Source organism: Brachycentrus maculatus, unplaced genomic scaffold (assembly GCF_059751285.1).
Source record: "Brachycentrus maculatus isolate JH-2025_06_01 unplaced genomic scaffold, ASM5975128v1 h1tg000474l, whole genome shotgun sequence".
Classification (NCBI taxonomy): Eukaryota; Metazoa; Arthropoda; class Insecta; order Trichoptera; family Brachycentridae; genus Brachycentrus; species Brachycentrus maculatus.
In genome coordinates this window covers 209,872-235,696 of record NW_028281221.1, presented here as the reverse complement: position 1 = coordinate 235,696, position 25,825 = coordinate 209,872, and the positions used below count along the sequence as shown (strand labels likewise).

Genomic DNA, 25,825 nt, shown 5'->3' with positions numbered 1-25,825 from the left:
CAGTGTAATATTGAATAAATATTAGAGTGAAAAAATCACTTATATTTATTAAACCCCCCTGGGAATCGAACCCGGGACCTCCAGAACGGTAGGCGAGCATGCTGACCATTTCACTACGGAGGCGGACAAAATTAATGAATAGAAAATAATAAGATAATCATTTGAGAAATATCATATTTACGAAATTGAAAAATGCACAAAGGAAAAAATCGAGATGCCTCAAACTAAGTACCATAGAATGAAAGGAAGCTAAGATCATTAAGAAGTATTTCAATAATTTTAAGAATATTTTATCACTTTTGAATAAAAATTAAATTGTTAAAAATATTTTGAAATATTATTGATTGAATTAAATGGCAAAAAGTGTTTTATGTAATTAATGTACATGATGTTCTTAACAACCTAAATCTAAAAATAATGTCTCTCCTCTCTGTCGTAAATAATAATAAAAAATTGATCATAAAATAAATAAAAATTAATCAGAAATAAAAACGGTGTTTGTGTCAGCTATTTATATGAATTATCAATAGTTTTCTTAATTATGACCTTAAAATAAATCAATGCACTTTTTTAAATCTAACGTTTAAGCGTGCTTTAAAATTTCTATCCTGTAAAAAAATATACATACGTCACTGGAATTTGAAATGGCGTTACTTTCATTTAAATACCATATTCCGTGTGTTGGCAAGTTTGCAGTTTGCACGACTGAAATGGTACGTATGTTATCTAGTGTTATCAGATCTAGTTCATACTATCTTATAAATAATGATCTATCCAAGCAATCTGGCAACACCCGTTTGTGGACATAAACAAGTCGTTGAAGAATGAATAATATGCCATTTCTTCATTTTGGTTTCACTATTACTATTAAGTAACACGTTTTTAAATGTAACCTAAACTGGCAGTGACTTTTCCAGTTGAAACAAGTGTGAGAACTGGGGTAAATTACTGCATATGGGGTTGAAAGAAACACTCATTGGCAACGTTTTAAGTACAGTGTGTACATCTTATAAAAATGTTATATTTATACAAAATCTTGAATGTGAATCTATAAATTAATAAATAAACAAATAAAATTCAAAATCTTATAATTGCGCAATGTCTTACTAATAAATAACTTAACAACTTTTTTTATTTTTTAAATTGTACTCAATCCAAGATATATCAAGATATATGCTATATGATTGGTCTCAGTGATACCTAATATACTACATATATTTTGTAATAAATTTTGTATTCAACGTAGTATTTTAAATTTTTATTAAAACAATTTAAAAAATAATCGCTTCTATTTAAATATGTTTGTATTTTAATATTATTAATCATTAAGGCTCATTATTTTTTCTCCTTTAAACGAATTCAATTTACAAAAATAAATAACCAAAAAATATGCGTTTGGTAAGTCTAGCAGATAATATTATATTTAATATAATAGCACATATGTGAAGAAGGGTATTAGAAATACGTAAAATTATCACTTGATTCGAAAAATGAGTTAAGTTTATCAGAGTGAAATTAACGTTAAGTTATGTTTATTTTAAAATAATGAATGTATTTCAAACAGTGTCCAAAAAACTCGTATATTCTTTTTTTCATGATGGAAAAAATAAAATAAAATCACTGAAAAACTGATTTCGTCCTGGCAATTTCATTAGTCGCACTAAAATTGCTTTAAATACTGACTAAAAAATGTTTTGGAACGAATAATGGAAAATAATCAGACTGATACAAAAATCTATATCAAATTCTTGTACAATCTATATTATTTTTCTCGGCATGCCATAAACGGATTCAACTATTACGTTCACTGAAATTTCATTGTGGCATCGTTAATATTCGATTTTCCAGTCTCAGTTTTAATCGATTTATTATAAACCGCTAGTAAAAACATCCGATGACTAAAAACTATCAGTACCTAATAACTATTATCAATAATGCACACAAAAACAAGCTTGCGGTTAAAATGTAATACTCGCAGTTCCGGTCTAGAAAACGAAAAGTTTGGAATTCCTGTCTGAATAATAAACGTCATATTATCAAATTTCAAAGTATTTTCGATAATATTTCTTTCACTATAAACTCTTTACTTATGAATGATAAATTTATAAAATATTTTACGTACGAATCATGTATCTTTGAGTTAAAAAAATATATATAACAACTAAATAGATAACCGTGAATGAAATTCATTTACATATTATTTTTGAATAAAAATTGTTTAAGTTATAAAATTCTTAATATCATAAACTATGTTGCTATGCTCCTTGGAGCCAGCCTCTTAAGTGCTTAATCCTCCACGGATAATTATAATTAAAAATTAAAAATATATAAAAAACCCATTAGTTCTTATTTTAAAAGGCAAGCGAAATGTAAATATTTAACGAAATTTAATGCAAATTACAAACTAAGACAACATTCACACAACAAAATTAAGTTATGCATATTTGATAAACATATTTAAATGATAAGATCCGAATGATTTAATAAAATATAGACATTATTTTTTAAATGCTGCAAAATTTAATAAATTGATTATTTAACTGTATAATTATTGGTTTTCATCATATCAAAATATTTTTGACTTAAAGTCCCTGATTTAAGAAAAATTACCGTTAAAATAACCGCGTGCATTGGATAAATATAAAAACGGTACCTACATAAAAAGAGTATAAAAATCATTTAAAAAGTACTAAGATATTATAGGCTTTGATTAGTTTTTATCATTTAAAAAAAAAAACCTTAGATTCAGAAGTATATTAATATCGAATAAACGCGTTAATTATAAAAAAAATTGTATATAGTATTAAGTAAATATATTTTTATGTTTAAACAGGGTTTTTTACGGATTAATTATTGGTGTCTTACTTATTCTAGCCATGTTATAGATGAACCAAATTATGGGAATCTACTCAAGACCTTGTACAAGTTGTGGAATGATCCATCATCACTTTAACTGACGAAAATTGATTGCAAACTATATTGATCTTCAAAACGAGTACGAGTCGAGGAAAAAATATAACAAATTACTTAATAGTCTAAATTGAATGAATAACAATTTTCTGAAGATTCTGACATTCAAGTTACGATATTCTATTCCTCGAAGGAAGATTAATGACCGGTTGTTATTTGTCTTTCACAAGTGCTTATTAGAAAAATCTTTAACAGCCTTTATTTTAGAATGAATCTATATTTCATGTAGCTATTTAAATAACAAAATATTAAATCCGTTAAAACCATTTTTTTAATGAGATAATATGTAGTTTGTAGGTTGTAGATATTTTAAGTATATAGGCTGTTACACTTTTTATTTATTTATTATGATTAACTAAAATACATTTTCTTTTAATATTTGGCAAAATTTGAAAAAAAAAAGTATCTATTGTATTCAAAGCAATGCAAAAATTGCCAATTACAAAATATATGAACATTGAAAAATTGTAAGTTTTTACTCTCTACGGAAATATCCAGTAAATATAAATAGCAAAAAAGGAAAGACGAAGGTATGTTTTTAAATAAAAATAAAAATAATACGAGTTTGTAAATAATAAAAATATGACATAATTCAAAAATGTACGAAAAAGTGATTATTTTTGGTTAGAAACTACATAAAAATCACGTTATTAGTACTTATAAGGTTATTTTACATGAAAGAGTGTGGAGAAATATAAAAACGGCGAATAAATAGGAATTTAAGAAAAGCAACTGTTAAACAAACTTTTCTTGAATGAATAAATAGAAAAAAATGATAATTATAACGTTTACGAATCGTTACTTACTATCGTTGATTTTTTTTTTCATAAACACAGTGACATCGATTGCGTTAATTTTGACTTTTATGTAATTTAGTAGATACTAAAGAAAATGATGACTTGACATGAATGAGGGTAGAATACAAGAGGTGAAGATCGGCCTAATCTCATATTTACATGTACTTTCATAAAATCAGTTGTAGGTACTGATAAACTATAAACAGGTTCACTGAATATACCCATATCCCATATTTATATTTAACGCCAGAAAATTATTTAAATGACATACATAAATTTCAATTAAGCATCATAATTTGCGTCAATGATTATAAAACAAGGCATTAAATTATAGAGTAAAAGTATGGGAATTTTCCTGATGCTATCAATTTTCAATGTTTTTTCAAACATATCAACAAAATGGGAAAAGGCGAAGGTTGATCCAAAAATTAATTATCAATTGCCATCATTACTTAAGTTTAACAAGGTAGTTTGAATTTTCCCTACATTGTTTAGTAATCTATTGAATATTCATATACATAGTAAAATACTTATTTTATGCCTAAAATATTCAAAATTACAGTAATTATTCTAACCAAATATGTTGTTTTCTATTTTAACAGTCAAATAATATATAATATTAATAGAAACACGTGGGCTCGGATTGCTTCAACAAACCAAATTTATTATATTTTGATACTAAACGATCACTATTTATTTGCTTTACTGTGTAAAGCGATAAAACGAATATTTATGTTTCGATTACATTTTAAAATTATTTAAAAATATTGTCTGTTCAGTGACTGCTAACCCAAAGTCTCACTTTTTATATACGAACGATTTGTTATTTTTTCAGTAAATATCCTTAGTTCATATTGGTCTCAGGACAGATTAATACTAATAGTGCTATGGTAGTGGTGAATAATAAATTTTGCATCCTAGTGTTTGTTTGTTCTTACGAAGAGACGTTTGGGTCGTCTCGAAACCGGTAAATATTGACAAGTTATTATACAATATTATTATTTTTCAATGTTTTGTTAATCAAAAAGATATTGATGTTTAATTTTTTGTATCCTCTGTTTTAAAATTGACGTAGTTTCTATTATTAACCTTCTTTCATTACAATCAGTATAGTATATACAGAAAACTATAATTTTACCATAATTTTCGTTTTATATGGAAATATTGTATTTTTTGTTTGTTTGTTACTGTCGGTGAAAAAATGGTAAATTCTTCAATTTAAATCAAATTAAAATAAATTTCAAATTGAACAGAAATTAGTCGTTTACAGTTTTTTCATTGCTATTATTACAAACCGTGCAATTCAGTCTTAATTACATATTTGAAACCAATGTTTTGTTTTGAGTTTACCGTTAGTATCCTTCGTGAGAAAATTGCGAGATTGCATAAGCCATGTGACGATATCGATACACAAATAAGAGGAAGCCTTTAGACATATTAATCATTCTCAGCACATCCCATTTGGTATTACTCAATGTACTTTAATCGAAGTCTCACGCTGGGAGGTAAATTCACCAAACTGGCGCAAGTTAATCTAATCTCGGATTATGATCTCCTCAATCAATCAAGACAGATCAAAAGGAAAAGAGATTTTAAATTACAGGTCATATTAAAAACGTATTTAAACCGAACCATAACGAGCGTGATCCAGAGGGGCACAATTATTTTAAAATTCAGTATTTTTTATTAAATCGTTCTGTGTCCGGGTAATTTCTGTAAATTATCCCTTGTTAAAATATTAGGCTCGGTGTTGCGATGCGCTTTTATTCCTAACAGGTCTAATCACGCTGTCTATAAATGCTGTGTTCTTTTCCAATAAGTGGCTTTACTATTGGAACGTGTGGATCGGATCCAATAATGATAGCATGGCTCCTTGATTACTGTTATTATCTCAACACGAGTAATCTCCCTCACTGAAGATTTCCAACTTCCGCAAAGTTCGACTTGATTCTCTTCTAGACTGGAAAGATACCGCGTATCGTAGAATCCAAATATACACTCGTTCATACATGTATAAAATAAACTTCGTACATTAAATTTCATACGTATTGAATTCAGTGTATAGTGTTTTCATATATTATTTCACTAGATTCTATTACTTTGTTTCTTTAATTTTTATTTTTGAGTTTTATCTATATATTTTTTCAGTTGTATACACCTACCCAGTTTTCAGTTTTTGGTTACATAATTTCTGTAAAATTTTCATGTTTTTAAATATTATTAAATTTTGTACAAGATTTTAATATTTAAATTATCTCCAGACATAACTAATACTTAATATGCGGAATTAAAAAAGTACGTAAATGCTGCTTACATTAGAACATATATTTACTTTACCTATAGGTTATCATGGATTCAAAGTAATATGAACCAAAATATCATATAAGTAATATTTAAGGATGCTAGCTTATAGCTCTTTGTCAAAGTAAGTATCCTTACCTACATATAAACCGACAAATAACGTAATAACATAATTATTTTGAAAAAACAAGTATGTTTTATATATTTGATCCATTTATCATTCAATTAATAATGCCACCCGTTGGAAACCACGCGAAAATTAAGAATTTAAGGAGTCTTGCCCATAAAGACCACATTAATATTTATGTTCCTTTACGAATTTAGTGGAATCCGCAATTTGATGACATAAATACTAATCTTAAAAACATTTGTCGAAAGAATCGTTTAATGTCAGCTTAATGGAAATGTGTGAAACTAAATCCGGTATCCATGTTTATTACGGATGATAAGTTGTGAGTTGCGACGATTTTCCATAATTTAGCACTTTTTTATATACATAATACATTAGTTCTCCACGGATCGCATCATGAACCTAGTTTATTTTTAGGCCTATTGAGTCACCAACGTTTTCGTGTTTTGAAATCAGTAATTTATCAAAATTTTATTGAAATTCAACCACTTTTAAATGGACATTTGACAAAAATGTTTACTATCAGAATCACGCAATTTGAAATATTTTACAGGGCGTGATTAACGATTTGATTTACCTTGAATGTGGCTGAAAAACTGTATTTATTATAATTAGAATTTATTCGAGATTTTTTTTTGATAAGGACATTATTATCAAGGTTTAAGGCCTAGTATTACGTCCCAACTTAATTTTCTCTAAATCCAGGTAACCTTTTAAGTAATTGATTTTTTTCATAAAACACCGTTTTTTCATTGAAAAATAAGTTTTTCACTGAAATAATTATAAAATTTTAAAAAGAAAAGGGTCATTCAAAGGTAAGGAGTTAAAAAAAATAAAAAAATATTTTTTCTAAATGTATATATTCTCTAAAAACAAAAAAATCAAATGTACATACAATCTTTAAATAAATCGGGCGTGAATAGACATGTGACCTCTCCGGTGGAATGAATGCGACTCAATGAATGCTGGTCCTCAATAACACTAGCCAACAATGATTTTGTAACTGAAATTTCGATGACTGATTTGGACTAAGTTAATCGTTCTTATTCAAAGTCTATATGGTGACAAGCTTGTATCACGTCAAGTTTTGATGTTAGTCATATTATTTTTTGTATGGATTTGTATGGACGTTGAAACCGTAATAGTGGTTGGTATCTGGACATGTTTTAGTCTAAGGTCTAAGGGATTCAAAAAAAGTATTGATAATTATGGAGTAACAGTGGATACACATTGACTTATTCATATTGAATACGATAGCATTATATGTTTAATATATATTTATACATAAATAATAAGATAAACTTTACTCAATATCAGAATTAAAAATTTCCATGACTAAAAAATCTGACGTGCTACTTTTGCTTTCGTTTTTGAATTCAGCTTTGCAAAGTGCATAAAGATCAGATATTTTCATGCAAGTTACAAAATGAAAGTTGTAAATTGTGGGCCAGTGTTATTATCGATGTCTCGCACAGTGACTATAAAAGTCTAAAAGTCATATTCCCTTCGCAAAAAATTACGACGTCTTTTTGATACATTCGTAATAAAACTACATAAATCTAAATTTCGTTTTAAAATGATGTTCATGTTGCATCATTGGCATTGTTTCCTACAATGTCTGTGTAAATACGTAGGTACTCGTATCGCGTATATCCTACATACTAAGTAATAACCAAAAAACATGATTGATGTATCCTTCATTCTGAACTCACAAGCAAATCATTTTTCACACTCGACCTTTCGGAATGCGTTTCAGATTTCGTGTTTTCAACTCATTTATCAATAAAAGTGTGTAAAATTGAAACGCAAGAATCGAAAGAAATTTTAAGAAATGCGTGTTTCTATAAATTTCTTCGAAAGAAATGACTCACATCCACAACTCGGTTGCCCAGTAATTACGTATACGTGAAGGCTAAAATTCTGAATACCCGGTGAAACAAAGTGTCATTTTTATTAACTGCCTGTATGAAAACTATTTTATTGTGTGAATCAGGGTTATTCGTAATAAGATAACGATCAGCGTGACGTTGTTGGGGTGGGTAGGGTGGGGTGGATCGAGTAGTGAATGGGGTTAGAAAGTAAATTGGTGGTTATTAGAAGAGGTTTAGGTGCTGTATACACGAAGAAATAAAGATTTGAAGGTGAAAGTGAGAGTGACTCACGACACTTTGCGTTTTAGGCGTAAGGTAGAGTTTCAAGTTATACGAATTAATAAAATGACACATTAACATTTTATACCACCAATTTTATCATTTTCATTTTAACGTAAATAACATATGAATAGCGATCATTTCTTAGTGATTACAGTAAGTACGTATTTAGTTTAAATGCAATTATTATATAAACTAAATATGAACCTAGATATTTTAATATTATTTTTATGTGTAGAATAAAACAAAAAATATTTTTTTAAGTGACATCTTGTTCTTGGTGTAGGCCTTGTAACCTGTTTTTGCGGGGATTATCCTCCTGCGATGTCGATTTCCAGCTATCAATCCATCTCTTTGGCGGTCTGCCCAGAGTCGTCTATCTTGGGGTTGGCCGTGAAATGAAACGTGAAAGAATCTGGATGGTTCCATTCTCCTCACATGCGAATACTACTATCTTCTTCGTTGCCTTCCCCACCTAACGATATCTTCGATTTCGCATATTTCTCTTATCATGAAATTAAACACAGGTACCTACATGGCTTCAAAAATTATACTCTGCATACCTATAGATACGCATATGTATATTATGTCTTTTAGAGAATTTTTCAAAAACATTATCCACGTTTTTTTATATTTTATTTTATTTTATATATTAAATGTTAAATCAAACACTGACTTTTTGAGTATACTAAGCTGTATTTTATTTTTAATTAATTTTTAATTAGTAAATACCACTTTTTCTTAAAATCTACTGTAACACGTGTTTCGGTGCATTCCGCATCATTTTCAAACACCGTGTTTGAAATATTAAGAAATAGTATTTACTAAGTAAAACATTAATTAAAAATGGATAGATTTTACCACAAAGTGACTGCCGAATCAATAAATGAAATTGTATTTAATCGTTAAAAAAAGACATAAAAAATAAATTTTGTGACAATTGTTTCGCCTAGTTACGGCATTTTCAAACAAATCAATGTTTGATTTAACATTTGATACATAAGTTAAAATGGAGTTCTACAAATTAAACGCCAAATCTATAAATAATTCTTCACCTTCTTTACAAATAGTGTCATTGTCCTAAAATTACTGTATCGATTAAGACAAAGAAAAAGTGTTTGTAATATAACCTCAATTAAAAGAAATCCTTGTCAAAACGCAGACGGCGGTCGCCAAGCAAAAAGTATTCGGTATACAAGAGCCGCCCTTGAAAATAGCCAAATCGATAAGATTTGAGTTATGCTCCGGGCCTCTCCATCACGACGGAGGAAGGAAACCACCCCTGGGTCTTAAAGTTAAATCAACACCGAATAACTATTAGCCGAGGGTCGCACGCGCCCTCCACAGGGGCGTATTCAAGCTCACGAACCGCATACCAAAACAAAATGGCATTGAGCTAAAATCCAATCTACTTTCAATTATTGTGATTCATGCATATCAATTTAGATTATATAAGTTGATACTGACATAATCTAATAATAATAATATAATGTGTTGGATTATGGCCTCGTGGTTAGTGTCGCGGACTCTTGAGTCAGAGTTTCTGGGTTCGAATCCACTTCATCACAATTCGATACGAGGCGATGTTGACAGATATTGAGGCTTGGCATTTTCTATGTTTTGGAATGCATTGTTGTTTCATAGGTTATTACTATTTTCATTGATTCGCAAGCATTGTAAAATGAATCATAAAATAATTGTACGCTTTAATTTTTTTTTCTTTTAACCAAATTAAGCCATAGCAACGCGTGGCGGGTACAGCTAGTAATATATAGAAATAGCATGAAATTGAAATATTTTTGTTAATAATAAAAACACAAATATTTCTGTTTAAAAGAAAATCAAGTAACTATGAAAGCATGAAGTTGGCAAAAGAAGGACTGAATTAGAATTAATGCAGTCCAGATGCGATCTCTCAGACAAATTTGTCACAAATCAATGTAAAAGATATATATTATAATGGTGATAAAAGGAAAGAATGCAAGGCTGAGATAAGCATTATCGATGAAATTAAGAAAGGTGTGCTGAGATGGTTTGGGTATGTGGAACGAATGAGTAATTAGAAAAAGAAGCAGAGGAAGACCGAGAAAATCTTTCTATGATCAAGTATTTCAAATAATTAAAAGTGGTAAAGTCAAGAGTGGAAATAATCGGCGGGTATGTATGAGGAGAACCATGAATATGGAAAAGGCGGCGATTTTTAGCAATTACAGTGATGTAGCGTTCTATTCTCTCTGCTTACCCCTGCGGGGAAGCAGCGTGATGGTTAGTAGGTTAGTAAATTATTGTTACCTACATTTAATCGTATACAGTAAGTAGGTAAACTGTGGTAATTTGGTTATATAAGCAATATCAGCATCTCTAGTGTACCGGAAAGGTTTTTTTAATTTTAAATAATAGTATAATCTAAATCCCACACCAAACGAATCATAAATGGTCCAGTATTTTCATAAAAATGAGTCAAAGAACTCACTAATCGTTAGTGGTTGCGAGCTGTGGTCAATTTTGTATTTGATATCGTCCAACTTCAATTGTTTCTCTTTTAGGGTTAATCTTTAATATCGAGGTTTAAACATCTTATTATGATAGATATTCCGGCAAAGCTACTGGTTTTATTATTTTGATTTGTATATCTATTTTAACCGGATTTATACGGTAACATTAAATTCTTTAAAAAAAAACTTTATGTAATTATTTTGAATACTTAACGTTATTTTCAAATGCATTACCACCTAAACCATTTATAGGACTATTTATAGACTACAAAAATAAAATCAATCTTGCTTTTCAGATTATCGGTCCATTATGTTAAGTATAATACTAAAATAAAAATGAATATCAAATAAATGAAATAAACTTAACCGAAAATCAAACTCAAAACATCGCGAATGGTAGAAAATTATTACTCAATTCGGTTAAAATGTTGATAAGCGGCAATGAAAAACAATAATACTAAAAAAATATATTTATTGATTTGGCGTTTAATTTGTAGAACTCCATTTTAATTTATGTATTAATTTTAAATCAAACACAGATTTTTTGAGTCTACTAAGTTGTATTTTATTAACAAAAACACATAAAATTATATTGTGACAATTGTTTCGCCTTGTTAGGGCATTATCATACGAATGTGAAGATCAAATGGACTACGGTCCGTATGTAGCTATATAATTCTAAATGACAGTTTTAACATTTTTATGTGTTTTTGTTAATAAAATACAACTTAGTAGACTAAAAAAATCTGTGTTTGATTTAAAATTAATACATAAAATAATATTAAAAGTAATAAATCAAATAATTTCTTTATTTTTCTTAAGTAATTGCGTAGTAAACGCTTGTTATTAAATACGTTTTTAATATGAATATGCCAGAAATATTTTTTTAATTGTATGTATGATTTATGATTGAAGGCAACATGGGATCCTGAAATGACTATTATTAAGAATACGGTAATGTTATTAAGAGGATATTAGGAAACAGTAGAAGGAGTTTAGGACCGGTGTAATTATGGCGGCATTGGCATGACGATTATATGCATTTGTTCGGTTTGTATCGTTAAGAACTGAATCCGTTTGTACTCTCCTCACGAATACACCACTGCCTGGGGGTAACCGTAAAGCGAACCCTCTTGTTTCTTGTAATGCCATAATAGCCGTAAGTAACGTTCGTAAATATTACTCGGGCAAATCTTGCATGGGAGTGTTTTTACTGTTCATGCGAGAATGTAAAAAATCAATAAAAGTGCATTGTACAAGGAATATTCAGAAAGTGAAAATATTTCCCATTGTTTTACTCAAATACAGGAGGTATAATAAATATTCTTCTCGGAAAAGGCGTATAATATATTCAGCAGTTACGTTTAAAGTCGATAAAAACTTAAAGCTTTAAAACGAGTAGCTTTCTTCCTTAATATATGTACATACCATCGAGTATAAGTCTGGCAGTTTGATGTTTCAGATAAACCATGTTTTGTTCGTGTGCAGTATTGAACAACCTTTACAAAACACTAGGGTTTCTCTTTATATTATATAATATTATGACGCAATTGTTATTATGACGTACAATAAATACACATGGCACCATATTGAATTATTCTTCTTCTTACCCTCATCCGTATAAGACGGTGCATAGGACACAGCATCAAATTTATGCAATTTTCAGTGATCGTTAGTTATATGAAGGCAAGGTTAGCAAAGTGCATATTAAATAAAAATTATAGTGAAATCATACGAAATCGTAATCATAGTCATATCGTTTATTATAATCCCCCTGGGAATCGAACCCGGGATCTCTAACATGGTAGACAAATGCGGTTACCACCAAATTTTAGAGGAGGACGTATTATATTAGAGTTATACAAATTACATTAAGAAGTGGTCAGTTGTAAGCTTAAGACGCCAATTAAAAATTAAAATTTTAAAATTTGTAATTTGAAAACATTTTTCTCCAGTTTGACAGACGTAATTCGAAAATCCCTAAACAACATGATTGGTATCTTATTTAGCTTAATAATTCATCAACAGTATTAATAACGAATTATGGCTTGATATATTGAATTAGGATTTCCACTGCTATGCTCAAAATAATTATTCCTTTCGGCTGTACATATATACTGGTATACATATACATATGGTACATATATACTGGCTCTAAGCGTGTCAATAACCCATAAGTACTTAATTCAATAAAATATTTTTATTTTTATTCAGGAATTTTAGAGACTGGAATGGAAAAAGCCCATTAAAAAAAGATCGGTTGATCTAAATTGATTATCTTTTAATTTTCAAACTCGGGTGAGATGATGGTGTGAAGCGAGCATTACGTCGTACATTATGCATCGCAGATTATCTTGTTATGGGAGATAAATAATTAAAATTCAGCGTGAAGAATAATGTGAACCGTTTCTATTCGTGAGGTAGATAATTAGAAGCGTAGAAGTCCGGTCATCTTTGCGCAACCAAAGGCTCTCCGCGGGCGCAAGCACCTCGTTACAGAACAACACATTCTACTCGATATCATCAATTCTATCGAAATTCAGATCTCCGAGATAGCCTAACAAACCGAGGAAAAAACAAGAAACGTGCCATACAAAAACGTTATATTTCATCTCTAACACGAGCGACTCTTGAAATCACGAAAATTATTAGGTTCCCTTTGTATACTAACACTAACTGTTTCTCCGAGTACAAAGATAAAGTACTTGCTTATACTTAGTCCATCTCTTGTGAAAATGGTAACTATTCTATGCACAAATATGTGTAATGTACATACGTAACTGTGTATATTAAATTACACAATTATATATATTACATGACATATTTACGTTTATTACATTACACAACTATAAATAGCATGTATATAAAAATAGCAGCCCCTCATACTGGAAGTCCTGAAGAGAAGAAGGTGGACATGGTTGGGACATGTCCTTAGAATGCCAACTGACCTGGGAGGAAGCCAAGGAGATGGCGCGTGACAGAGTGACTTGGAGACGACTCGTGTTGGCCATATGCTCCACCTAGGGAGCGAACATGGAAAAGAAGAAGAAGAAGAAGATATAAAATTAAAAAAAGCTATTTTTGGTAAACCTTTGTAAAACATACAAAAAAGTTAATTAATTGATTACATCCGTCCTTTCCAGGCAATATATCATTGAAATAGGAAGATAAATTTCGTTTTCTTGTAGTATTCCAGCTTAAAATATCAATATAGGCATGATTTGGACCAAAAACGTACATTTTGGAGAAATTGCGAACCTTGGAGTGCCATATGTTATACTTTTTCTTAACAGATATGTATATCTTTTGTAGAATTTATTGATATTTTAGGGACGAAGATTAATTTAAATAATGCAGTCAAGAAACATACTAATGAAGCAATATTAAAATTAATTGTATTATATTAAGTTATGTAGGCTAAAATTACTATGAACAGAATAATGTTTTTTCGTAAAACTTATTTGTACTACACAATACCTCTAAAATAAATTATTATTGTGAATTACAACTATCATCTCATATTTTATCCAACACTATTACCTAATCAAAAGAGAAATATTATTAAGATATTTTTATAAATGTAATATAACGTAAGTACCTGTGTACGTTTGAAATTAAAGTTTAACAAATGAATTTCATCTTTTCTGATTTTCGTGATCTTCGATTAACCTTTAGATACATAATTTTTCAGTGAGGAGGGCGTTGCAAAATCATTGTATTTATAACTTTATAATAATAATTGCGTTTTTTGTCTTAACATAATCAGGCTCAATCGTTTAACTCTAAATTATTTATCTTATCGTTTCATTAACCCGCCGTATAATGAGCCAAAAAAGCGGAATAATTACTTCGTTTTGGTTGTGAAAATATCAGTATGTTATGTGGAAATAAGCATAATGGTCTTAAAACCTACCGATAAACTATGTAGTTGCACAATCGAAACATTTAAACCAAGCTTACTAAAAAGGAGACAATTTACGGCTTTATAATATCTCTTCGTCGTTTATGGTATCCTAATGACTACTAAGTATATATTTTTAAGTATTTATAATATGTATAAGAACTGTAGCTGAAAATTCAAGTTTTACAAATCTGTTACCTTATGTCCGAATATATTATCACGTAATATTTTTAAAAAAATAGAGACGGCTCTTACTAAAGTAAGTCCGAACCTAAAAACTCTTTCTCAAGCATCCGCGACTCGAATCACGAGACCATAAGTCCCTTATATTAAATAATATACTGTTAGCATTTGCAAAATAAGGTTTATATTTATATTTTCATCATTAGTTTTTTAAGAATGTAACTTTGTTTATATAAAAATAAAAATAAAAAGTTTTATTTACCATTGTAATATATGCAGTCACAAAATCCGAGATAGACGATCGATATCAATCTGTAATCACAACTTGTCAAAAGCTTGTAAGCATACAAACCATTATTTGCTGGTGAAGTATTACGTTCAATGTATTGAATCAAAATTGATTATATTGATAGATACCAGCCTTGCTTTATATTGGGTAATGCCATTCTAGCGCCCGTACAGCCAGCTGAGAAACAATTACTCGTTACAAAACAACTAAACATGAATAACACAAACTACATACCCCAGAAACCAGTTTTTACAAATTGTACAATAAATATTATATCTTTGCTGTAAGGTAAGACTCCCTATTATCGTCTTATTTTATGGAAAGCTTTCATTTATATTTTTTTAGGGGTCCACTGACGGCGACGCAATTCTACATGAAAACGCGAAAATTTGGACTCGATTAAACGGGGTAATTTTTTATTAACACTTTCAGCCTTTTAACACTTTTATGTAGGTAAATTAGTGAATTTATTTATATTCTAGCAGCAGGGTATGTGATCATCTCAGTCTTTGGCGTTTTTTCAAACTTACCAATTATACGGATTTTTACACCAGTTCATCAAAACGAAAGAAGTATAGATACTACTGATACATACATGTAAATAAAATATTGTTTTTTACTCACTCTCAATCAATTACACCATATACTTAAAAACATGTTTATATATAACTTCCATATTTCTATCATCCCTATTTTATGGAGAAATTTTTCGAATGTTATTTGCATGGACGTTTCAAAACACATTACAGCTTTATTTGAGTGATTTTTTCTTATTGCTTTTCTTTACTTCAGTTGCCCAAAATACTTAAAATTTATTTTACGGCAGATGTAAAGTCAAAACATATCAACAAAATCATTTAATTTTAAGACGTCTAGAAGGTGAAAAATCGTAAAGATATATATTTTTGTATAGTTTTGTTTAATTCCATGAAATAAAATATAATTATTAATAAATATCGAGCGTTAACAGGCTCTTCTACCTAACACGGTGTCGAGATATATTGTATGTAAAAGTACAAATGCTACCCGCAGTATTTAATCAGTCAATGAATCATGTTAATGACGATTTATACTTAAAATAAGTGCATGTCGATAGTCGATAAAGGTATAAAATAGATCGCTGGCCGCTTATTATTTCCTGTTCTTATCACCAGACTGGTAATAGTTTGTGACAGCTACAGTAATTTAAATGAAAGTTATCAGATTTTCAAAGATGAAAGTAAGGCGAGATTACGCTTAAGAATATAAATACTGTAGATACATATGTAGGAACGACGGTATAAGAGTATGTTTTAATTCCTATACAAACATTTTCCGTTATTTTTCTGGGTAGATGGGTAAATTTTTTTTTAAGTGTGACTGTGGAATTATACTATTTATATTATGAAAAAAAAATCCAGTTTTATCACATTTTACAAACCAAATTCTGGAGGTTTTGTCAACTGTTTATCTACCTGCATGAAACGTGATTTTTTCATCATCCAAGTATTTCCGTATTTTTTTCATTAAAATAATTTTTGTCATCGATATGTGTGCTTCTTTGAACTTGGTGACATCTAATTATAGTTTTTTTCTTTCTAAGCTCCTATTTTTTCTTTACTGAATTCAATACAAGAAATATAAAAATGTTTAAAAAATTCTTCATCCTTGTGAGACAGACATATAAAATATATATTGATAACAATCCCTCTGTCTATAAATCCTACATATCTGTCCTTAGTTGAAATATATTTTATACGAGTGCAATATTATACAGGCATTTCATATATAATATTATATCTATGAATGACTTTCCGTAGTTTTTTCGTAAATGTAAAAATAAAACACTTGGATATATTTTTTAAGAGTTCGATAATGTGAACACGACTAGTTTCGAGAACTACAGATGTTTTCGAAACTAGTCGTGTTTCCATGAATAAACTCTGGTCTTTTATATTTCAATCATCATGTCATTCCACAAAGTTAATGCCAAAAAGACATTTTGTAGTATGTATGCAGTGGTGGGATTCAGCCAGATCGTACCGGTTCGCTAGAACCGGTGCCTAAATTTGGTCCTAAACCCTTTATTGTCACACAATATCCCGATTGAGATCATATATCGTAGCATTCTCAGTTGTTATGTGAATGTTCCGTTTATATGCAGAATAAAAAACAAATGAATGAATAAATGTAATAACTATTTTTTTTATAGGGGGGGGGGTAGAGGTAGTACCTAAAGGGCGAACCGGTTCTTGAAATTTTTGAATCCCATCACTGTATGTATGTGTTGTGGCTAAGGACGTGTCTTATCTATTGTGTATTCAATTAAATCGTTTTAAATTACAAGAAGCGTAATCCAGCAACAAGTCGATGATCGTTAACATCTTCGTTAGTAAAAACGCCAATTAACTATGCAACGAAGGCTTCCTAACGCACCTCACGACTTTTCAGATTGTATATCGAAGCAGGGAAAATCTACAGGGAATACATAATGAACTCAGCTTCCAGGTTGAAGTCCCGTATTTCACGAGATTCTTACGACCAATTTTTTAAAGCCAACAAAGGGCTATAACAAGAATACATAAACATTCTAGGATTCGTCGAACGGTAATAATTCCCCAGAACAATAAAGGCAAGCATATTAAAGTGATTTATGGATTTCTTTCTCAATTCTAAATAAAATTTATTTTATTTTTAAAATACTTTACAACATTTTGAGTGTGTCCAAATACTTGTTCACAAAATCTGGATTATCTCCAATTACAGGAGTTATTTTCATATTATTTTTTGACATTTCATAAAAGATGAAGAAGAATATGGAAGTCTGGGCATTTACGGGGCTTACGACCGTCATAGGCTGGTTTAAGTGATCACTTTACACACGTGTAACATTCACCAATTCTACCCATTATTGACAACCACACTACTCAAATTCTTGGAAGTTCTATATATATGAACCAATTTAGAAACTTTGTTCTTGAATCACTAGAACTTCACTAGAGACATCTATTGGTGAGATGTAAAGAATGTAATATAAGAGTTTCTGCTTAATAAAAAAGCTTCTCTTGCCCAGACTTCCATATTCTTCTTCATCTTTGATGAAATGTCAAAAAATAATATTTAAAATACTTGTTTAAATATTTTTTTTTAAATGTTTACTTATGTTATGTGATGTTTCTGTTTTATTTTAACGTATAACTATTTTAATGCTGAAATTAACACATTCTGTAAATCGTATCTTTAAGTTTATAACTAGTTACATAATAAAACCCAAAGTAAAGGTTATTTGAAATATTTTGAAATAAATCAGGATCATGTTTTTTTTGTAGATAGGGTATTAGATCGATGCTTGTATTTTGATCTTAAAATATACTATAAAAACTATCATAATATTATATATGTTGCTACATCACATAAAATAATATGTCATTAAAAATTACGATGTCTTTTCAGATAGCATTAGTAAATTAAATATGACATTCCAAGAATGCCAAATATAGAGTGCTGTACTGCAATAGAGTTGTTATCAAGTTACTTACCTCGTATATTTACTATTTACAAATTACGTAACATAATATTTTAATGGTATATACTTAGTACGTGATAATATGGTATTTCATAACTGAATGCTCTACCCAGAACTAAACATACGAGTATTTAACACCTTTTGTCCACTTTGAAAGACATTAATGATTCCTTCCAAATGCGGTTGCTTACAGATTGATCTCGCAGATTCATTACATCACACGTTTTTACTTTCGTTCATGAGATAAATTATCATGTTTGCGAGTCGTCATCGTGATTGTACTAAATAAGTTACAGCGGATCAAAGTAACCAGTTTCGTGTTATGCTGGCCTGGTATGATAACTTTAGTATTATACTACGCCGATATAAAGTTTTCTTTGTGGAATTCAACGAACATCCATTTTGGTTATGGGTGAGTCGATCAATCATCCTCACCAACTAAAAAAGATCACGAAATAAACCAATAAGAACATACTAATCAGATTTACTTATTAAATATTTTTTAGGTTAAAATTATCAAAAAGAGCATGGTATCACTGAATATCGATTGTGTCTGGCTAACTATTGTTATACAATAATTTATTTTAATTTTTATATATAGTGGTATTACACAAAGTGAACGATGAATGATAAGGAGAGTGTTATATAACCATACCACAATGTTAAAATGCTTCAATATACAAAATATATTTTTCGATATGTTTGTTTTTAAGGCAGTATTTTAAGCCTTTTATATAATTTGAATTTTTGATTCCCGACATACCGACCAACTAACAATAGCCATTACTTGATATGAACAGATATTGGATAAATAAATAGTAGGTTTTAAAATATAAATAGGTACCACATATAAACAAATATTTTTCCCATCGGATATTCGTATTTGATTCCAGTATCCTTAGACAAAATGTTACAGTTTTAATAATAGATAATAATATAAAACAAAATAAATATACTATATTCTACTTTCTAGTATAATCAATTTTTTTCTGTTCTTATTTATATTGCTCCAATAACCAGAAATATAAATCCAGTCTACTCAATTTGTATAAAAAATCGATCCTTTATTTAAATTACTGTATTATTTAAGAAATCACCCGTTTTTTAAGTGCGTTTTTTGTGTTCAAACGCCACAGGTTTATGCTAATCAAATTACAGGATAACAGAACGGTTAAATTTATTAGCCATATACTATTAAAGGGATGACACTAACGTTCTTTGTTTACATAAACAGTGACATTAGTATGAGATACATCCTCACTGTTAGTACCGTCAAATTATTTATTCTACCTGCACCCTGGAATTGTATTATCTTTGCTGTCAAATAAATAATGGCGAAAATAAATAAATAAAATTTAATATCTATGTGTATTTTTTAAACACGCCTACCATCAAATGATTTTCAACACTTCTTTCAAAAAAAGATTTTGAAAGAAGAAATATTACATAAAGAAGATTGAACATTTTGAGTGTGTCCAAATACTTGTTCACAAAATCTGGATTATCTCCAATTACAGGAGTTATTTTCATATTATTTTTTGACATTTCATCAAAGATGAAGAAGAATAAATAATTTTTTGATGAAATGTCAAAAAATAATATGAAAATAACTCCTGTAATTGGAGATAATCCAGATTTTGTGAAAAAGTATTTGGACACACTCAAAATGTTGTAAATAAATTATCTGGTCAAATTATAAGCTTAATAATAAAAATGAAAATGGTATTTTCTGGCGTTTCTCATGTGTGTGATTATAATCCGGGATTCGGATCTCACATACTAATATAAGAGTTTCTGCTTAATAAAAAAGCTTCTTTACATCTCACCAATAGATGTCTCTAGTGAAGTTCTAGTGATTCAAGAACAAAGTTTCTAAATTGGTTCATATATATAGAACTTCGAAGAATTTGAGTAGTGTGGTTGTCAATAATGGGTAGAATTGGTGAATGTTACACGTGTGTAAAGTGATCACTCAAACCAGCCTATGACGGTCGTAAGCCCCGTAAATGCCCAGACTTCCATATTCTTCTTCATCTTTGATGAAATGTCAAAAAATAATAAGAAGATTGAATATTCTACCCAAAAGATGCGATTCAGCCCCCCTGTGGGCATTTGAGAAGACTTCTAGTTAGAGGCCCTTACGAAGACATAAGGGATGGATGAGAAACAGCCATATTTTTTTTATATTCCTCTGCCCCTTGATGCATGGAAGTTATAGCATATTTCTCTCCTTCGTTAAGCCATCCAATAACAGGTCGTAAGCTCTGTATATGCCCAAAGATTTGTGACTTTTTGTGAGACGTCTATAATATAAGTTGAAAATAATCCATCGGGAAATTAACTAAGTATTTGTGTACTTACGAAGATTAAAATGTGCTAAAAATACTGTCAAAATTAAAATAATAAAAAAAAAACTAAAAAATATATTTGTAAATGAGGACATACACCGAATATAAATTGAAATAAATTAAATGAAAATAATATGACATTAATAAATATCTAATATGTTATTTTCTTTATTTGAAAGGCTTTTTTGACCTTTTTTTAAATTATCTTAAATAAATAATACAATCGCATATATACCATACATATACAAAAATTGGTTCATACTAATCGAAGTTGAAATATGTCATTTAAATAATTTTAGTGAGTTCAATTAAAGTCAATAAATTTTTCAATTATGAAGGCATCATAAAACTTATAAACCAACGTAAACCAATGAAATGACAAGCAATTAACATATTTCTATGATTTCTATCATTTCTACATATTTTTTTCTTTAGACATTCCATACTTACATTGCACTTATATAGTTATTAATTGTGTCGGGTTGTGGTCCCGTAGTCAGTGTCGTGGACTCTTGAGTCAGAGTTTCGCGGTTCGAACCCACTCTACCACAATTTGATACCTATTTCTAATAATCAGCCGCTTAGGCTCACAGAAACAGTATGAAATTGAAGTATTTTTGTAAATAATAAAATCACAAATATTTCCCTTAAAAAAAAAATCTGTTATTTTCAACGCAATCTAACAATTCCGTTTTATTTTAGTCAAGTTATGTAAGATACATTTAATTATTTATTATATTACTCATTCAATAAATTATAAATTAACATTAAGAATATGTTAATTTTAAAACCTACTCTTGTTCATTTTCATACAAAATTCACGGAAGTACGTCTTGTAAAGTGCCTTCGTGTTTATTGTAAAGGTCTGTGACATATTAGCTAGTTTATTTTTAAGTGAAGGGAATATCGATTAAGTCTGCGTGAAATTATTTTTCAAATTGTATTCTATGAAGCCCGTGGATAATTTCGTGAGTAAGATGGAAAGTCAACATTACACGCTTTTACACAGGTAACTAACTAATCGGTTACAATTCTGACGGACATAATTATTTTTCGTGAAAGTGACGCATTCAATATCCGCATTTTTTTCTTAATTTTTTTCATTGCAGGTAGGTAGAGCTGGAACTAAATAAATCAATTTATACTAATGCATATGTACTAGGGTGTTTTTTATTATAAATGTATGTGTATCTTTAACGGCGTAAGAGGCGGAGCGATTTTTTTTCTTCATACAATAAGTATACCTACTGGCGGTGTTTTTGTTTAGTGCTGTGTTTAGATGAACTCATTTTACTATAGCTCTAGCTACGTACTATTGCAGTAAGTGCAAAAAAATAATATTCAAATTAAGTTATTTTCAAATCATGTTTGAAATAGCAAGTTTTTTACTAATAATAGTGCGTAACCCATTGAATTACTTTATCCACAATTTTTGTAAAATATTTTTTTTATAATATGCATATGAAATTAAGTTTTTTAAATTATTTGCAGATGATTGGACCCAGATTATATTCATTAGCATCAACTAGATGCGTGATCGATTTAATACTATTTTTATAATTAAATTAATAAATATTGAAAAATCCGCTTAGTAATCGTTAAAAGTAATGAATGACCCTTGTATTGTTAAAAACCCATTTTATTGGAATCAGAACCGCCAACCGTATCACAAAAATGTGAAAATTCTTAAATATAGGTATAAATATGAATTTGGAATGCAGTTGAATTAAAATATGGAATTCAGTTGATTTGGATTTGGAATACAGTTTATTTTGAATTTGAAATTCAGTTTAATTTGGATTTGGAATTCAGTTGAAATTGAATTTGGAATTCAGTTGAATTTGGATTTGAAACAAAGTACCTATTTTCATACAGTTACAGACACTTTATAGATATTTATTTAACTCTAGGGGATATTAAATTAGATAATTGTATTACGTAAATATGCCATTTATATTATCTCCTCTGTCCGAGAACAGTAAAGAAACATTAGGAACATGGCCACGAGATCCGTATACAGAAAGATAGGAACAGAACGAAATGAAACTTATCTCCCTCGGGCACGATCGCTTGCATAGGAATGTGGAATTTCTATCTTCGAAACGAGTATAATTAAGTATTGAGAATTTCCATTTTGTAAACGCTTGGGTGTCTTAAACCCCGAGAAGATATGATTTTTTATTGATTTATTGACATTAATTTCATCCGTGGTATGAAAAATCCAGTGTCTGATAATAAATAATAATAATAAAATTAAGTAAACTATAAACTGGTCCAAATAGAAGTTTTTAAAATTCAAATTTTATTACAGACTCTATCTTATCTATATTACAGACTCTATCTAATAATAAAAAAATATTGTGAAAAAATTCAGAATGAATCTCACCGTTTTACTTAATACTTCGTTTTTACTCGTGAATACTTTTTGTTAATATATTACAAATTTTCAATTGATGATAGGATAATCAGCAAAACTTCTACATCTACCAAAATTACATCTCACATACAAAAGGAATCCTACAACAGTACATAATTTAAAAAAAAAAGAGTGTTCAAAAGGAGACAAAATGGTGAAGGTTATAATAAAAAAAACCCTTATCCGCACCCCAATGGTGCATAGGGTACTGCGTCATATAAACGCAGTGTTATCTTGATCGTTTACACATGAAGGAAAGGTGATCAGACCTCCGCTTCAGGTACCAGTCCAGGGTAATATTGAATAAATATGACAGTGAAAAAATCACTAATATTTATTTTACCCCCCTTGGGAATCGAACCCGGGACCTCCAGAACGGTAGCCGAGCGTGCTGACCATTACACTAAGGAGGCGGACAAATTTTAAACATGCCATCCCCACATTCGGGATACTATGAACCGTCATGATTATTCAATAGGGGATTTTCTTTAAACCCCGGTTACATTTGAAACATTACATTTTCTGCTTAAAACACCATTTTTGTATTGAAAAAAGAGGTTTTTCTTTTAAATAAATATATAGTTTAAAAAAAGGTAAGGAGTTCAAAAATATGATATAAATATTTTGTCATTTAAATATTAAAAAAAAAATCAAATTCCAGCATGTATTCAATAAAATATTGTGCGTGGAAATACGTGTGGCTCTTCATGCAGCCGGTCGCGTACTGAATCATCTAGTTTGCAATTTCCCCTTAAAGACATACATCGCTCACTCCTTTCAAGAACGTCATAAATCAAAAAACTTGATTTTTCAGGAGAACGTTTTTAAAGTTTAAAAATATAATACAATGTATTGAAAATAAATATCAAGCTACTTATTGAACTTTTTACTGTGCAACAGATCTTTTTAGGTAAAACCTAAAGGTTTTTCTCCATTTGAAAAATATGTAGTTTATTTTAAAAAATAATTAAACAATACCTTTTCTTCAAAATGCAAAAACAACATTTTCTGCCCTGTAGCGGGTAAATATTATGTTAAAATATGCCTCTTTTGTTGGGATATAGTACATTTTCTGGGCATTCCGAAAACATGCACAACTGAAAATTGACGATTTTTGATTTATGACTTGAAAGGAGTGAGCGATATGTAAAAAATGCCACCCCGCCATGAACCATCATGATCGTTTAAAATCCATATACGAAGTTTTCACATGCAAAATAAATCATGAAGGACTGTTTGCTGGTAGGTAACACTAATGAGATGAAAATATGAAAGTGCCTAAGGCGAGATCACGACTGTTGTAACGATTACGTTTGCCGCAAACATAATCGATGTGAAACAAATAATACTAAGGCCTTAAAATAATTGGGTAAATATAGATCGGGCTTCGCTTCCTAGAACCCGGACCATCCTAAGGTGCAATTATTAGGCAAGGCCTCGGATTGTGATCGTTCTGATGAGGCGGGAACTGATGCAAATTGGGAGTTTTTCCAACGATAAGCCAAATTACAGACCAGAGATGATTACTTCGGCTTGCGCTTTTTGTAAGAGTGAAAGTTTTGCGAATTGGCAAACTTAATGGGTAAATTAGACCGACCCAAAAAGTGCGCAAATCTATGCTACTTTCATAGAAATGACAAAAAATAATTCAATTTTGGTCTTTCGCTTCGAACATAATGTTCGAAGCGAAAGACCAAAGTAATGGAAAAAATGGTAAGTATTTTCTTTAAAAAAAAATGTAATCAACAAAAAATAAATAAGTGATATAAAAATTAATTCACAACATTTTCACATGTTGTGGACTGTTCACAAATCTAGGTTTTCATACTATGTTGTGTGTAAAAATTACTCCTAAATAGAGAAAAACACTCAAAAGTTTGTGAATAAAAATTACTGGTCAAATTATATGCTGTATAAAAAAACTTAATCATGTTTTCAGGCGTTTCATAGTATGTAGAATAATCCAGTTAGGATCTTGCATATATCTATATAAAAGAATCTCTACCTAATAACAGCTTACCCAATACCACCATAAATGTAAAAATGTACATTATATTTGTTTATTTGTTTCAAAAAATGGTTTAAATGTAATGTGTTTCTACATATTTATGTAACATATGTATTCATATTATATAATTACTTTATAATAATTATCATTAATTAAGGTATTTAGCTTTAACTTTCTTGTATATATCAACCATATTTTGAAATTCAATACACGTGTGTAATTTAAATTATATACAAAATGATGACAAAACTTTTAAAGGTTAGTTAAGAATTTTTAATAGAATATTAATGTACAATGATTAAAGAAAACACTTGTTTTTTACCACTTGAGTT

The 25,825-nt window shown here is 29.5% G+C and overlaps 1 protein-coding gene across 1 annotated transcript in view; it reads right to left on the bottom strand.

Moving 5' to 3' along the window:
- Positions 1-25,825, bottom strand: part of LOC148302201 (cadherin-86C-like) — a 65,554-nt gene that overhangs the window by 38,322 nt on the left and 1,407 nt on the right. The window lies entirely within an intron of this gene.